Genomic DNA, 18,872 nt, shown 5'->3' on the forward strand with positions numbered 1-18,872 from the left:
ATTAATCTCAGATAAACTAGACTTTAAATGCAAGGATGTCATAAGAGACAAAGAAGGATACAACATACTAATAAAAGGGTCAATTAACAAGAAGAAATAGCAATCATAAGTGTGTATACATGAAATCCAGGTGCCCCAAAGTACATGAAACAAACATTGGCAAAACTGAAGGAAGCAATAGATGTTTCCACAGTAATTATGAGACTTCAATACAACAGTTAACAAAAGTTTTCCAGGCACCATTGGCCTTTCTCCAGTGAAGTTACCCTTTTTGATGCCTTGTCTTGGAAACTTTATGGCCTTAACCCTGTAACTTTGTAACCAGATAAACCCTCTTTATAATGATCAATCCATTTCTGGTGTTTTGCAAAAGGGCAACATTAGCAAACTGGAACAGCTCTTATGATTTGTTTTTATTTCTTTGGGTTCCATGATGATGGCCCCCTCATATTCCTGATTTTCTTTATTAGTATCTTCTCTTTTTGACTGTCAGTCTAGCTAAGGGTTTGTCCATCTTGTCAATCTTTTCAAAGAACAAAGTTTTGTTTAATTTATTCTATTATTTTTTGTTTGCCAGTTCATTTATTTCTGCTTTAATCTTTGCTATTTATTTTCCTCTACATGCCTTAGGGTTATTTTGCTGACCATTCTCTAGCTTCTTCAAGTATACAATTGGGTCTTTGGTTTTAGCTCTTTCTTCTTTTTTAGTATACATGTTTAAAGCTACAAATTTCCATATATTTATGAAAATTCTGTTTCAATGGTGGTTATTGATTTCCAGTTTCATTCCATTATGATCAGAGGAAGAAATTTGAATAATTTCATCCTTTTTTAATTCTTTAGATCTGCTTTATGCTGTAGCATATGCTCTATCCTGAAGAACATCCCATGAGCACTAGAGAAGAATGAATATTTGGTGTTTGGGGATGCAACAATCTACAAAGATATCTGTTAGATCTAATTGATTTATTACATTGCTAAGGTTCTCTATTTTCCAAATAATCCTGTGGCTGGTTTTTCTATCTATAGAAGGGAGTGGTGTACTGAAGTCTCCCACTATTATTGTAGACACTTCTATTGTTCCCTTCAGCTTGGCCATTGCTTGCCTCATGTACTTTGGGGCTCACTGATTGAGTGCATAAATGCTTTTGATTGTTATTTCTTCTTGGTGGATTTTCCCACCAATTAATATATAGTGTCCTTCCTTGTATCTTATGACATCTTTGTATTTAATGTCTATTTTTATGATATTAGCATGGCTACTTCTGCTTTCTTTTGTTTACAGCTTGTGTGGAATATTTTTTTTTTCCATCCTTTCACTTTCCATCTATTTGTATTCTTTGGTCTAGGAAGAGTCTCTTTTAAGCAGCATGTTGATGGATCATACTTTTAATCTATTCTGCTACTCTGCATCTTTTAATTGGAGTGTTTACTCCATTCACATACAAAGTTATTGCTCTAAAGGCAGTTCTTGAATCATCCATCTTATCCTTTGTTTTTTATTTGTCAAATCTATATTCCCCTCTTTTTCACTTTTTATCTTTTAAGTTACCCTTACTAATACTCTACAATTTTGTGCCCATCTCCTGACCTCTCTTCTGTCTTTTTTTTTTTGACTGAGAGGGCTCTGTTAAATATTTCTTGCAGGACACATCTCTTGTGAAAAAATTCTCTCTGTATTTGTTTGTCTGTGAAAGTTTTAAAATCTCCATCACTTTTTTGACTGTTTATAAACATTTGGAATTTTATTTAAAAAAATTATAACCATGAACATTGTTACAGTTAGAGACCCTCTTGATTTTTTCACAATGATACTGAGCATGCTCACAAGGGGTTCCATTGGTTTAGCCTTAAACAACCATCTTTAAAAGAAGAAGAAAAAACAAACAATAAAACAAACTAAGCACACTACCATTTAACTTATTTTAATATTTCTTCAAAAATGGTGAAAAATACTAAAGTACAGGCAATGAATAATCATAACGTTTTTGGACAACATTATAAATATGGAACTATAAATTTAAAACATTTTCTGGTTTAAAATAAAAATCTGGTAGTCAATGCAGCTCTGCAGGGTCTCTGTGTCTAGTAGGGCTGGTCTCTGTATTCCTGATGGTGCTCGCCTTTATCCATTTTTCCAGGTCCTTCATGGCCACCTCTTCTTCCTCCCATCTCTTCCATCAAAGGTCCAGGAGGCCTCCCAGGGCCACCTCATCTTCCTCCACCAAAGCCACCTCAGTCCATGCCCCAGCCACCATGGAAGCCACCTCTGTCTCTACCACAGCCACCTCAACATTCCACCAGGACTGCCATGGGCCATGAGATCACCTCTTTCTCCCTTCATGCCACCAGGTCCACCTCTGCCATGGTTACCACCTGGAGGTGGAAAGGATGGCAGGAGGAAGCCTTCAGGCTTTGGGAACTTACACTGGTTACATTCTGTCCTCCAGGTGAAATTCTGGTTTCCACATGCCAGATTGGGGCACTGCCAGTCTCCAGCTCAGTATTGGACATTTCCTCCTCCAGATAAGTTGCCTCAAGAACCCCAGGGCCCTCTTGGGGGGAATCCTCCTCTTTCTCCTCCATGGCCCCCCATGCAACCCATTGGTCCTCCAGGACTTCCTGGCCCCCCTGGACCTCCACGAAGTAGGGGTGGCATTCTTCTACCCTCATGGGGTGGCATACCACCTTGCATGTTATTCATTGGAGGCTTCTTCCATGCAAGAGAGACTTTAAGTTTTCTCCCTTGAAAATCTTCCCCATCAAACCACTCTACAGTGGCCTTGGCAGTCAGTGGGTCCTCATATGACACTGTGGCATCACCTTTGGGCTTTCCTCTTTTCTTGTCCAGGTAGATGTGGATCATAGGTTGCCCAGGCCTCTTGTTCATCTCCACAACCCCACACTGCTTAAAGAAGTCCACCAAGTCATCTAGAGTCATGTTATCATTTAATCCTTACACATAAATTGCAGTGTTGTCAGAGTCTTCTTCTGGATCTACAGGCAGGCCTAGATCAAGATCTGGTCCTTCATCCATGGGTCCATCAAGATTATTGGTGCCACCTTGCCTTCCAGCACCCATTCCACCATGTCCTCTCCCATGCCCACCTCTGTTCATGCCTCCATGATCAAATCCCCCTCTTCCCCTGCCCCAGTTATCAAGGACACTCATGCTCTGGTTCTCTTCTGGTCCAGAAAACCCTCCAGACTCCTACCCATAAACACCCGTGCTACTAGGGTAGTCCTTTTGGAATGAATTCTTCTGCCCTTAGCTGCTGCTCTGTTGGCTATATTGACTTGGAGTCTGGTTGTAGGATCCGGTTTGGGTGGGGCTAACTAGTGGGAGGCTGCTGCCCATAGCCGCTCTGTTGACCATAGCTACTCTGCTGTCCATAGCTGCTTGGCTGCCCATAGGTGTTCTGTTGAGAATAACTGCTCTGATCATAACTAGTCAGCTGTGTAGAGGACTAGTTAGTAGGAGGATAAGATGGAGGTGCAGTGACTGGCTGCATGGGGTAGCTCCCAGGTACCTGATAATAACTGTAGTTACTCTATCCATATCCTAGGCTGGGCTGGTTGTAACCCCTGTGCTAGACTGAGGTTGACTAGCCTCACTAGGCTTGCTACCATCCTGTGGTCTTGCAGGTCTGGAGGCTACTGGCTGCTTCCCATAGGTTGGGTAAGCAGGCTGAGTGCCATATGCAGACTGAGCTGCATAGGAGTCCTGGGTTGTGGTGAACAGTAGCAGTGGAGGTATTGTAAGCACAAGTGCTGTACCCCTGGACAGGCTGGTTGTAAGCCTGGGTGGTGGTAAGAGTAGAAAAACCAGTAGGAGGCTGTCCATAAGAAAATGCATAGGCCATCTGCCCATAGTTTGCAGTGGTCTGAGCCTGGGTATAGCTGACATCTGTGGGCTGTCCATAGGTTCCATAACTTTGTTGCCCATATGCCTGGGTGGTCTGTGTGTATCCTTGAGTGGTCTGGGCAGAATATGCACTGTAGCCCTGCTGGCCTGCAGCTTGGCTGTAGGTGCTGTAATCTATGGGTGCCATTTTCTTTCCTTCCTCCTCTCTCCCTCACTTTTGAAGTACAACTTTGCTGGATAAAGAATTCTTGGCTGGCAATTTTTCTGTTTCAGGGACACCAATTATATATATATATATATAACCTTCTGCCCTCATTTCCCTGAGATCCAATTCAAATGTTTCCACCATTTTCACCATTTGTTCTTTTGTTCATGTGCATGCAATTGCCTTGTTCTCTCGTTCACTTATGCTTTCTTCTGCCCCCTTCAAATCTGCTGTTGTGTGTCTGTAGCATGTTTTTAATTTGGTCTAAAATATCATTCATTTTCATAAAATCTGCTATTTTTCTATTTATTCTTTCACATTCTTCTTTATGCTCTTCTAGAGCCTTTTTGATGTCCTTTATGTCTTTACCTAACCCATTGAAGTTGCTTTGGAGACTTGTATGTACTTCTTGAATTGGTTGTTGCAAATTCTGTGTCTCCTCTGGCTTTTTAATTGGTCATTTGGCTTAGCTGTATCTTCTTTCATCTTCATGTGCTTTGTGATTTTCTGCTGACTTCTTGTCATTCAATTATCTTGATAAGGATATTTTAGGAAATGCAAATCTATTTGGACATCCATACAATGTTTGGCAGAAGACTGATTTTCCAGAGTGCACTTTCCTGTCTTCTCATCATATGGTGCTCTTGGACCACCACTTCTTCTCAATCCTGCTTTTCCCACTGTGTTTTGTCCAGATCAAATGAAAGTCCAGCCCATGGTAGGGGGTGGGCACTATGCCCCTCTGTGGAGAATCTGCTTGAGAGCATGATCAGTGTGGTGATTCCCAGGCATCTGAGTGTATTAACATTGTGTTGTAGGCTGACAGCTTCACCTTCATCATCCATTAGCCAGATAAGAGGTGCCCTGCTTTTTGTTAGTAAGATCCCTGTGTGTTGTGCCCACCAGAGCCTCTAGGGTGGGGGAAGGGCCCTTGATGTTTCTGTATGGCTCTCTCCCTTGTCCCCAACTCTGTGCCCAGGCAGGCTGTGGGTGCCACAGTCCTCCATGGAGAAAGGGTAAAGGCAGTGGAACAGAGAATGCCTCTCTCACCTGCTAATTGATGGAGTGGTTCTGCATCCTCTCTCTTCCTGAGGGGCTAGACCCCAGTCCTCCACAAATTCATACACCCACAGTTGCCTCTCTCAGAGTTGAGGTGTAGGCACTGTGCACTGCAGCATGGTCTCTGTGTGTGACTAAGACAAGTGTATTTTTCCACTAATTCCCTCACAGAAACTTCTGGCTGTGGGAAATTCTTAATACTCTCTCAAGCACTAGGAACACATAACTTAATAAGCCAAGCTCTTGAGCATGAGTCTTGTTCTCATTGAACTTATTTCTCTAGTGGAGAATCTAAGCCTACCTATATTTATGCCTGAGTGACTTCCAGAGGACCTCTTTTGTTGCTTAGATGTGGCCTTTCTCTAAGCTCAACTCTGCAAATAAATTCATTACCATCCCCCACAACATGGGACATGATTCCCAGGGATGAGCCGAAACTTGGCATCATTGGATCAACAGTGCCCTCCTGACCAAAAGTGGGGGGAAATGCAACAAAATAAAGTTTCAGTGGCTGAGATTTCAAATAGAATCTGGAGGCTGTTCTTGAGGTTACTACTATGCAAGCTTCAGCCAGATATTGCAGGTTGCCACACTATGCTGAGCTTCAACCAACAGCATTCCTGAGAACTCTAAAGAATACCCAGGGCCTACTTATGTGATTTTATAAAGGTTTTCAGTCACTAAGTTCATTTTTCAAAAGCTTAAAACTCAGATTTTTCCTATGTCAGATAAGCCCTGATACTCAGAGATACCAGTCTCTCCATGGACAACAAACAGTTGCATCCCCTACTGCCTAATGCCAACACTTCTGTCCAAATTGAAGAAGCTATTATAGACATTGCCCAAATACCTCTGAAAATTGGGAGGATGATAAAATGTGTGGAAGGAGAAGTAACAGAGAAGATAGGATTTTTCAAATGATTGTGACTGCTGTAACATTATATGGATGTTTCTTTTTAGTCTCTGGGATATTAGAAAAGCCAGAAGGAAATAAATGAAATTTTGGAACTGTAACCCATATCATATTTTGACATTTTCTCTATAACTACTTCTTAAAACATACTTTGGAAGTTATTTTTCTGCAATATGTTATGTTTCACAACAAAAATGCTTAAAAATTAATGATAAATCTATGGCTTTGGACATACAATTACAAAGATGCAATTTGTAACATATAGCCAAAAAGGTAAGGTGTGGGGGTATAAAAAGAGTTTATGTATATACTGTTGAGATAAGTTTGATATAAAATCAAATATAATTTGTTATAGATTTCGGAGGCTAAATTTGAACCCTGTGGTAATTGTTTTAGCTTGCAAATCTGATCAAAGTAGGTACCATAAATTGATTGACTTTTCAGAGTGAGAACTTATTAGCTTACGAGCTTACAGTTTTGAGGCTGAGAAAAATTTCCAAATCAAGACATCATCAAGGTGATGCTTTCTTCCCAAAGACTGTATCCTGAAGGCCCTGGGTTCCTCTGCTACATGGCAAGGCATATGGTAGCATTTGTTGCCCTCCCAATTCTTTTTCAAATTGTGTTGCTTGCAATTACATGCTTCATTGGCTTTCTGTGTGTGTGTGTCTGTGTGTATTCATCCCATAATAAATCAGTCCAGTAAGAACATTATGACCCACACTCTTACATTAATGTAGTCATGTTCAAAAGTTCCTGTTTACAATAGGTTAGCAACCACAGAAATGGATTTGCTTTAAGAATATTATTTTCTGGTATACACAGAGTTGCAAACCACCACAGTAACAAGTAAATTATATGAAAAAATTATCCAAATAGAAATGTCAAGGAACTTAATATTGCTCAAAAATATGAATGAAGACATAAGGGAAGAACTGAAGGGCAAAAAGAACAAGGTTTACAAAGACTAACTAGCAAAATTCAGAAGAAAGTCCTCCATTATCACTAATGACTTTGCAGGTAAGTGAAATAAAATCTCCAGTCAAAAGGCAGAGATTGGTAGAATGGATAAAAAATAACCTAAATATATTTTGTCTACAAGAGACTCATCTAAAATTCAAAGATATAAGTAGGTTGAAAGTGAAAGGATGGAAACAATTCACCATTGAAGGAGCAAACAAAAGAGACCTGGGGTTGAAGTAGAATGGTGCAGCTCATCTGGAAGTAGGTTATTGGCATGTAGGACACAAGAAGGAAATATTGAGGATAAAGAGTGGAACTGTATAACTTAGTGAAAACAAGAGAGGTCAATTGTGGTGATTAAATGTACAAATAGAATGTTTTTACATGAGGGGAAAGAAATGAACATCAACTTTGCAAGATATTGAGAATGGGATGGTATTGGGGATAACTTGATCAATGCAAACTAGAGTCAACAGTTAACAGTAACATTGTAGTTTTCCTCCACTAATTGTAACAAAGGCAAAGAGCAAAGCTAAATTTCCATAAGATGGTGATATAATGGAGTAGTATGGAATTCTTTGTTGTGGTGTTATTGTTTGAACTTTTAAACATATTTTATTTTTTTCTTTTACAATTTTATTCACCATTTTTTCTCTTGATTTTTTTTAATTTTTATACTCTTCCTATTTTTTTGTGGAGGAAATGGAAATGTCCACATATAGGTTTTGTTGGTGAATGCATACCTTTGTGATTATAAAAGGAACCACTGAATGTTTATGTAGGATTGAATGTTTGAAAAATAAACAGAGTGAAACAAGAGCTGGAGAAAACATGAAGAGAGGGATGTACCTAATCATTGCTGGTGCAAAAGTAGAATAGTGCAACCCATCTGGAGGGCTGTGTGGTTTTTCCACAGGAAGCTAAGAATATGGTTGCCATATGGTCCTGCAACCCTGTTATTGGGAATAGACTTGGAGAACTGAGAGCAGGAACACAAATGGATATTTGCACACTGGTGTTATGGTGGAAATATTCATGATTTTCAATGAATGGAAGTGGCATAAGGATACATAGACTGATAAACAGAACAGTGAACAGTAGTAGTGGAATATTAAATGGCAGCAAAATGAATGAAGTTGTGGGGTATGCAGCTAGGTGAATGGACTTTGAGGACAGTGTGTTAAGTGAAATAAGCCAGAAATGAAAATACAAACATTATAATACCTCACTAATATGGACTAACTATAATTTTCAAACTCTGAAAATTGAATCTAAGAGCATAGTTTATCAAGGAAGATTTATTGTAAAGGTCCCTAGACTGTAAATCTTATGGCATACACATCTATTCATGAGTTGTAATGGTTATTTCTAAATTCTGAGATGCTGAACTTTGTATAACCTGGTTGGTCCCTGGAATTTTGAGTATCTGAGTGAAACATGAAAATCAGAGCTAGAGTCTAGCAGCTATGAATTTCAGCATTACCCATAGAGCGAATGTTATAGAAACTGAAAAAAGAGATCAGATTTCAATTTGATCAATCAAGGAAATGTAAATGGGAACATCACTACAGGACTCACTGAAATAAAAAGGACTGTAAAAGAATATTGTGAACAGCTGTACAACCACAAATTAGATAACCTAGATGAAAAAGACAAATCCCTAGAAGCAATGTACACTGACAAGAAGAAATAGAAGATCTCAACAAAACAATTAATCATAAAGAGATTGATTCAGTAATCAGAAACCTCCCAAACAGAGAACCAAGGACAAGATAGCTTCACAGGGGAATTTTACCATACATTCTAAGACTTAACACCAATCCTCATCAAGCTCTTCCAAAAATTGAAGAGAAGGGAACACTCCCTAAATTATTGAATGAGACCAACATCACCCTCATACAAAAACCAGATAAAATACTAGAAGTGATAACAAAGACCATATTTTCTATGAATATGATACAAAAATCCTCATAAAATACTAGCAACCCAATTCCAACAGCACTTTAAAAGAATTATACAGCATAGTCAACTGGGATTTATCCCAGATATACAAGTGTTGATAAGAAAGTCAAGAAATGTAATACATTACATTAACAGAACGAAGTAAAAAAAAAAACAAAAATGGATGATCATCTCAATTGGTGCAAAAAAAAGGCATTTGACTAAATCCAACACTACTTTTTGATAAAAATGCTTAATCTATGAATAGAAGGAAACTTTGTGAAAATGATTGCATGTAAGAAAACCCCACAAACAACATAATATTCAATGGTGGAAGACTGAAAGCTTTCTAAGATCAGGAACAAAACAAGGATGCCCACTGTCACTACTGCTATCCAAGATTACAATGGGAGTTCTAGCTAGTGAAATGATGCAAGAAATAGAAATAAAATAATCCAAATTGTGAAGGAAGAAGTAAGTCTTTCTGTATTTGCATAAGGCATGATCTTATATAGTGAAAATCCTTTAGAAAATCCACAAAAGCTACTATAGGTAATAAACTAATTCAGTGAAGTAGTGGGATACCAATTCAACATGGAAAAGTCAGTAGATTTCTGTACGCTCGTAACAAACAATGTTAAGAGAAATGAAAATACATTTCATTTACAGTAGCTAATTGTATCAAATATCTAAGAATAAATTTAACCAAGTTTGTAAAGGACTTGTTCACAGAAAACTACATAAAATTGCTAAAAGAAATCAAAGGAAACCTAAATCAATGGAAGGAAATTTCATGTTCATAAATTTGAAGACAAAATATTATCAAGATATAAATTATACCCAAAGATATTTACTGATGTAACACAATCCCAATCAAAATTCCAACAGCCTTCTCTGTGGAAATGGGAAAGTGATTTACAAAGTTTATATAAAAAGGTAAGGGGCCCTGAATAGCCAAAACCAATTTGAAGGAAAACAAAGTTGGAGAACTCTCATTTCCCAATTTTAAAGATTATTACAAATCCACTGTAATAAAAAGAGCATGGTATAGTCACAGCGACCCACATATCAGCCAATAGACCACTAGAATCAAATCAAGAGTTCAGAAATAAACCATCATGTCTATGGCCAATTGATTTTTTAAATTCAATTTTATTGAGATATATATACACATACCATACAATCATCCAAAGTGTATAACCAATTGTTCACAGTACCATTATATAGTTGTTCATTCATCACTACAATTTATTTTTGAGTATTTTCATTATTGCAAAAAAAAGAATAAAATTAAAAGCAAAAAAGAATACCCAAAACATATCCCACATCCCTTCCTATTATTCATGTATCTTTTGTTTCCAATTTTCTACTCATCTGTCCATACACAGGATAAAGGGGGTGTGACTCACAAGATTTTACAATCATATAGTCACACAGGACAAACTATATAGTTTACACAATCATCTTCAAGATTCAAGACTACTGGGATTTAGTTCAACAGTTTCAGGTATTTCCTTCTAGGTATTCCAACACCTTAAAAACTAAAAAGGAAATCTATATAATACATAAGAATAATCTCAGAATGTCCCCTTGACTCCATTTGAAATCTCTCTGCCACTGGCAAATTGATTTTTCACAGGTATGCTTCGCCAGTTTGAATGTATTGTCTCCCAAAATGCCATGTTCTTTGATACAATGTTGTGGACAAGATGAATTTAGTGTTGATTATGTTGGAACCTATTGATTGAGTGTCTCCATGTAGATATGACTCAATCATCTGCGGGCAAGACATTTGAATGGATAATTTCCATGGAAGTGTTACCACACCCATACAAGATGGGTCTTAATTAAATCACTGGACCCATGTAAAAGAGCTAAAAAGAGAAGGAACTCAGAGCAACTTACAGAGACATTTTGGGGAACACAACCTAGGAGAAAGCAGATGCCTAGAGAGGAGCTTCTTGGGAGAAAGCTATTTTGAAACCAGAACTCTGGAGCAGATGGCAGCCATGTGCCTTCCCAGCTAGACAGTTTTTCTGGACACAACTGGCCATCCTTGCTGGAGGTACCTGTTCTGGTTTGCTAATGCTGCCATTTGCAAAATACAAGAAATGGATTGGCTTTTATAAAGGGGGTTATTTGTTTACAATGTTACAGCATTAAGGCCATGAAGTGTTCAAGGTAAGGCATCAACAATGGGGTACCTTCACTGAAGAAAGGCCATTGGCATCTCTGTTAGCTGGGAAGGCTTGTGGCTGGCAACTGCTTGCTCCCAGGTTGTGTTTCAACTCCTCTCTCAGCACCTGTGCGTTCTTCAAAGTTTTTCTCTTAGGGGTCTCTGGTCCTCTCTTAGTTTCTCCAGAGCAAAGTGTTAGCAAAAGTCTGTTTCAATGGCCATCTTCAAAATATTTCTCTGTTGCAACTTCTCTGAAGTTCTTTTTTCTGGCTTTTATAGGGCTTAGTAATTAAACCAAGACCCAAGCTCAATGGGCAGGGCCACACCTCCATGGAAACAATCCCATCAGCAGATCACACCCTAATCATAGGAATTACTGGTTGCATCTCCATGGAAACAATCAAAAGAGTCCAACCTAATCAACACTGATATATTTACACCCACAAGATTGCATCAAAGAACATGGAGTTTTGTGGGACATAATACATCCAAACAGGCATGGTACCCTATTGTTGATGTCTTACATTGGACACTTTATGGCCTTAAGACTGGAAGTTTGTAACCAAATAATCCCCCTTTATAAAAGCCAATCCATCTCATCTGTTTTGCAAAAATGATGGCATTAGCAAACCAGAACACATGCCAAATCCACCCAATTGGAAGCAAAAGCCATTTTACCAAATGATTCTGGGGAGCCTGGATATCTATGTGTAAAAGAATTAAGGTGGAACCGTATCTCATACCATAGACAAAAGTCAACTCAAAATGAAACAATGAGCTTAATATGAACTATGCCAAAACTATAAAACTCCTCAATGAAAACAGGGAAATATCTTCAGGACTTTGTCATAGGTAAGGTTTCTTAGGAGTTACACAAAAACAGAAGAAATGATAGAAAAAATAAATAAATGAGGCACCAAAAAATTAGAATCTTTTGTTCCTCAAAAGACATCATAATGAAGGTAGAAAGATGTACCAGTTTGAATGTGTCATGTCCCCCAAAAAGCCATATTCTTTAATGCAATCTTGTGTGGGCAGACATATTGGTATTGATTTGATTGTAATTATTTGAGTGTTTCCATGGAGATGTGACTCATCCAACTGTGGGTGATAACTCTGATTAGATAATTTCCATGAATGTGTGGCCATGCCCATTCAGTGTGGGCCTTGATTAGTTCACTACAGCACTATATAGGCTCAGACAGAAGGAGCTCATAGCAAGCTGGAGCTGAGGCAGACATTTTGAAGATGGCCATTGGAAGCTGATGTGGTCATTTTGGAGAATGCCATTTTGAAATTCAACCTAGGAGCAAGAAGATGCCAGTCACATGTCTTCCCAGCTAGCAGAGGTTTTCCAGATGCCAATGGCCTTTCTCCAGTGAAGGTACCCTTTGTTGATGGACAATTTATGACCTTAAGACTGTAACTGTGTAACAAAATAAACCTTCTCTTATAAAAGCCAACCCATTTCTGGTGTTTTGCATTCTAGCAGCATTAGCAAACCAGAACAAAAGATAACATACAAAACAGGAGAAAATATTTGGAAATCACATGCTGATTGGGGTATAATATCCAGAATATATAAAGTAATTCTACAACTCAACAACCAAAGGCCAAGCAACATACTTGGGAAAAGACTTCAATAGATATTTCTTCAAAGGAAATAAGCAAATAGCCAAGAAGCTCATGAAAAGATGCTCAACATCATTAGCCTTTAGTGAAATGAATGTCAATATGATGAGATACCATTTTACACCAATTTGAATGGACATTTTTTAAAAAAAGAAAGATATGTGCTGGAGAGGTTGTGGCAATATAGTAACTTCCACTTTTGATGCTAACATTGACCCAGATTTGTCTGGTAGTATCCCCTCAAAGATGACTCAGTCAGGCCCCAAGTAAATCATCTGCTCTTGGTCCAGGTAGTATCTGAGATGGGAAGTCTCAATTATTCCTGACTCCTCAAATAACACTTTCAGTCAGAGATCCCATTCCTTTCACCAAGCCATGGACAATCATCAATGAACATCTAAAATTTACCAATTTTTCTTCAGATATGTTCTCTAGTTCATACTTCAAAGCATTCTGTACCTAAAAAGCCCTCTTAACAAATGTAAATCTAACCACATCAGGGTTTGACTTTGTCAATGGGTTCCTACTGTTATTAGAACAAGGATAATAGGAATTACAATGGCCTTAGGATATTGAAATTTCCAACCTGCTGTCCTCTTCTGTCCAGACAAGCCAAATTATCTTCTGTGCAGTCTGCTTTCATTTTGGGGAATTGCATTCTCATGTTCCCATTAAACAAATTCCAGTTCCAAGCTACTTTTCTAAGATGGCTTTACTTATCTAAATCATTAAGGTCACAGCTAATGTATTGTTCCCTCCAAAGGGTTAATCTCATATCCACAAATGAAGTCCTTTTGGACTATGTACTCAAATTAAACATATTATTACTTTAAATGATCTCTTCTACCATAACCCATGTTTCCATAGGGCAGATGGTCTAGTTGTTTTCTTTGTGAGTATGACACTGACACAGGTCTGGCTCAGAATATACCACTAAAACACATTCATTCTTAGAAACAACGTGATCTGACCATCACTTTCCCCAAGAATGTTTCAGTGTGTTGAAAAGATCAGTAAAATGAGAGGTGGGATTGATTTTTGGAAAATGGGTAAACTGGTGCAAGAATATTGTCTTTGGAAAGACAAAATAACATATATATGAGTTACATTAGAGTAACTTAAAAATTCAATACACGGTTCCCTAAAATAACTGCTATTTAATTATTACATGCTGTGAATTTTTTAGAATTTTTTATTGTTGTGTGTTCAAGAATAATTTTGTTTTAAAAAGCCAAGGTTAAAAAGTTAGTCTTTTGGGAAAAAATGTTTGTACCTCAGTTAGACATTTTTTCTTAAAGAGTTTATTCTTTTCTAGTGCAAGTGATATCCTGAGATATTTAAAAGCTAAATATATTTATTTAAATCAGCTAAAACATATCCTACTTATGGTCAACTGTGCTATAAAACCTGGATGGTTTATTCAGAGAACACCAAATATTTTAAATCTTTGTATGAAATGAGTCTTACTACTCTTTAAGGTTCATTGTGGAGGTTAAGAAAGACCTTGTAAGATAACAATAAATAAATAAATAAATAAATAAATAGGTTCGGATTAGGATTTATTTCAAAAACATATGTATTGAATGAGAGTAAATGATAAAGGGATAGATGGGGAAGTGATGAAGAGACATCTGTAAAAGGAGATTAAATTTATAATACATAATATGAAGTCCTTGAAAGAGAAGTATAGAAAGGGACAAAAGGGCAGAAATTGGATTTAGACAAGAATAGAAATAACATGTAGATTTTAGCAGCTCAGGGATCACTGATGGGTAAGAATGCAGGCATATTACAATTATTATGGCAAAGAGATGAATATTTATTCAAATTAAATAATTCATTTCATAGTGGGAGGGCATCCTGTTTGTGAAAAATGAGGGAAAATTTATAATTAGTGAGACTCAAAAGGCATGGAGATGGAGGTGGGGAAATATGACAACATAGGGAGGTGTGGAATTAGTTAGTCCCTAGAGCAACTAGTAAATAGCCAGGAACAACTAGGAAATAGTCTGGAACACTTGATGGGGGGACAACAATGACTGGACAACATCATACAACCATCAGGAATGGGTGGAATGGCTGAGATTGCCACATAGAACTGTAAGCAAATTTCCCCAAACTGCAGAGTGGCACATTTACCCACTGCAGGCTGAGTTGAAAACTTCCTATGGAAAAAAGAAGCAGTCCCTGCTGGTAGAAAGGGAATGTAGCCCAACCAAGCTCCAATTTTTGGTCTAATTAACAAATTTGCATGACTGAATAAGTGCTATGAGCAGAGATCAACCTGGAGCAAGCAGAAAAGGAAACCAGGGGTTTATTTTGGCAGAGAGAAGGCAGGGCTGATGGAGAAAATACATAAATAAATTAAAACAGAGGATTTTGAGGTCCACTGAGCTCTGAGTACTAGAAAAAGGATGTGTTCTAAGAGAAGGTGCAAATAGAACTGGGTACCAACACTGCTTCTTGCCTGGTGGACTGGAGGGTTGGGGATAGGCTCTGAAAAGCTGACCTCTTGCTTTTATCCCTTTTTCCTCTTATTTAGTTTAGCTCAATTGAGAAAGCCTCAGGCATTTTCAATTGTCAGAATTGACCCAGGCAAAGGTGGAGTTAAGATAGAGATTGAAAGGAAAAACTCAAGCGCAGGAGACAATTCCCTAAAGGGCTTACCTTACTTAAGTAAAGGGAGGAGGGGCCCAGCTCAAGTGACAACCCTCTCTCAGACAACTCAGACCCTAGGGCCTTGGGGAAAAAATCAGAAACAGCTTAACTTTGCTTCTCATAACCTCAGTCTCTGTCTGGGACAGGGTCCACTGAGGATTAAATACTCCACAACTCTTTACACTGGTGGGGAGATGTAGGCTAAAAATTGTCTCCTACTGGGCAGGATAGGAAAAGCACAGAGGCTAGAGGCCTCAGAGGAAAGTCTGACAAGCTGCTGGGTCTCACCCTCAGACCAACCTGATACTGAATACAGCCTCCTCCTGAGAACTGGGCCCATCTAGTCTGGGAAAATATGATTGGAGTAATCAAGGGAACCAGATGCCTAGACAACAAAATATTATGAGGCACACTAGGAAAAACAAAGATACAGCCCAGTCAAAGGAGCAAACTTACACTTGAACTCTGATACAGGAATCAAAACAATGACATTATCAAACAAACCTAATTTAATGCAAAAATCAAATGAAAGCATTGAGGAAAGATATGGCAAAAGAGATGAAGCCTATAAAGAAGATATTGGGCAAATATAAGAGAGAACTTGAAAGTCTGAAAAAATTGGCAGAACTTATGGGAATGGAAGGCACAATGAAAGAGGTGAAAAACACAATGGGGACATAAAACTGCAAACTTGAAGATGAAGAAGAAAGGATTCATGAACTGGAGGACATGACATTTGAAATCCTACACTCAAAAGAACAGACAGGGAAAAGAATGGAAAAAATATGAGCAGGGTCCCTGGGAATTGAATGACAATATGAAGCACATGAATATGCATGTCATGAGTGTCTCAGAGTGAGAAGAGAAGGGAAAGGGGGCAGAAAGAATAATGGAGGAAATAGTCCCTGAAAATTTCCCATCTTTTATGAAAGACATAACATTACAGATCCAAGAAGCACAATGTACCCCAAACAGAATAGATCTAGTAATCTGACTCCAAGATTATTATCCAATAATCAGACTATCAAATGTCAAAGACAAAGAGAGAATTCTGAAAGCAGCAAGAGAAAAGTGATCCATCACATACAAAGGAAGCTCAATAAGACCATGTGTGGATTTCTCATCAGAAACCATGGAGGCAAGAAGGCAATGGTATGATATATTTAATATACTTAAGGAGAAAAACTACCAACCAAGAATTCTATATCCAGCAAAACTGTCCTTCAAAACTGAGGGAGAATTTAAAATATTTTCAGACAGACACAGAGTTTGTGATACCTGCTCTACAAGAAATATTAAAGTGATCACTACAGACAGATAGAAAAAGACAGAAGAGAGAGGTTTGGAGAAGAGTGTAGAAATGAAGACTATCAGTAAGGGTAAAATTAAATACAGAGTAAAAATAAAAATAAAATAATGTATGCCATATAAAATCCAAAAGACAAAATGGTAAACACTAGATATCACATTGAGTGAAGTCAGCATGAAACAAAAGAACAGATAATGTATGGTCTCACAAATATGGACTAACATTGATGAGCAAAATTTGAGAGTTGGGAACACAGATTATCAGGAGATAGAAAGAGGATAGGGATTGGGGATTTGATGCTGAATGAGTATAGAAGGTTCAACAGGAATGATAGTATAGATCTAGAAATGGGAAGGATAGCATAATAGTGTGTGATGCTGACAGAATATTGTAAGTACTCTGAAAAAGATGAGTGTGGCTATGTTTAAAAGAGGAAGGCTAAGGGCATGCATGGCACCAGAAGGAAAGATAGAAGAAAAATATGTGGATTGTATAACTTAGACAAATTTAGAATGGTCAATGATGGTGACTAAATGTACAAACATAAGGACGTTTTTACATGAGGGAGAACAAATGAATGTCAACATTGCAAGGTGTTAAAAATTGGATGGTATAAGGAAAAAATACAGTCAATGCAAACTAGACTCTACAGTTAGTGGTAACATTGTAGGATGCTTCCATTAATTGTAAAAAGTACAATACACCAAAGCTAAATGTCTATAACTGGGGTATATCAGTGATATGGTGTTCTTCATGGTGGTGATGTTGTCTGAACATTCATTGTATTTTATTTCTATTTTTTCTTCTAGCTATTGTATTTTTTCTCCTTTTCCTCTTTCTTTGGTGAAGAGATGGAAATGTACTCATATAGATTGTGGAGGAGAATACATAATTATGTTATACTGGGAATCATTGTTCACTTAGGGTGATTGTATGGTGTGTTAATAAAACTGTTAAAAATAAACAGAGGGTTACAAGTCCTGGAGAAAATATGGAGAGACGGATTACTTATTCCCTGTTGTTAGGGCAGTAGAATGATGCAGCCCAGCAGGAGGGCAGTGTGGTTGTTCCACAGGAAGCTAACTACGTGGTTGCCATATGGTCCTTCAACCCCAATATAGGGTATATACTTGGAAAAACTTAGAGCAGTGACATGAGTGGACATTGTACACTGGTGTTTGTGGCAGTCATATTCATGATTCACAATTCATGGAGTTGACCTCAGGGTACCTCAAATGAAAAACAGAATGGTGAATTGTGGTATACAATACAATGGAATATCAACTGGTGGTATGAAAGAAATGAAGTTGTGAGCTATGCACCTAAGTTAATGGACTTTAAGGACAGTATATTGAGTGAAGTAAGACAAACATTATAACACCTCATTAAAATGGATTAACCATTATTTGCAAACTCTCAGAATTGAATCTGAGAGTACAGGTTGTCAGGGGAAGGCTTATGATAAAGGTTCCTAGATAGTAATCTCTTACAGCAGTCACTTCTGTTCATGAGTTGTAATGGTTATCTCTAAGTTCTAAGATGCTGAGCTGTTTGTGTATTATCTGGTCAGTTCCTGTAACTTTGGGTATTTGTGTGACACCTGTGACTCAGAGACTGAGCTCATCAGCTATGAATGTCAGCATTACTGTATAAAGAAAATGTTCAAAATACTGAAAAAGAGATTGGGATTCTTTAGAAATATGAATGAAATGGACTTGATTGTAACTAAGGTAAACCAGACTAGGGAAAAGGATGATACTGACTGTGTTTTAAAACCTCAGCTTCTGTGTGAGACCAAAATAAGAGATGTTTATTTGGTGCAAAATCTATACTTTCTGTGGCATGCTATATAATTTAACCTGTATGGTCAGTTTATTTAAACACCATAACTACAAGGAACTTTGAATAGGGGGTGAGATCTGGTTGGTTTGTACAGGTTAGAATGAAGCCCTGATATATTCTAGAGTAATTGGGCAGAGAATAAAAAAGAATTTGCAAAGCCCCCTTGAGGGCCTGAGAAAAATGAGGGAACATTAAACTTCCCCACCTGGGGAATTCCTGATATTCTCACAAGTACTGGGGACTAATATTGTTTTAGTCTAAGTCCTCAAAATTGGGGCTTTCCCTTATGAAACTTGTTACTTCAAAGGA

General features: G+C 37.8%; 1 protein-coding gene and 1 pseudogene across 1 annotated transcript in view; both read right to left on the reverse strand.

Moving 5' to 3' along the window:
* Nucleotides 1-18,872, reverse strand: part of LOC119533101 — a 128,842-nt gene that overhangs the window by 2,578 nt on the left and 107,392 nt on the right. The gene's annotated exons all lie outside the window — the stretch shown is intronic.
* On the reverse strand, nucleotides 1,683-4,052 carry LOC119532530 (annotated as a pseudogene).

This window comes from Choloepus didactylus, chromosome 4, assembly GCF_015220235.1.
Source record: "Choloepus didactylus isolate mChoDid1 chromosome 4, mChoDid1.pri, whole genome shotgun sequence".
Lineage (NCBI taxonomy): Eukaryota > Metazoa > Chordata > Mammalia > Pilosa > Megalonychidae > Choloepus > Choloepus didactylus.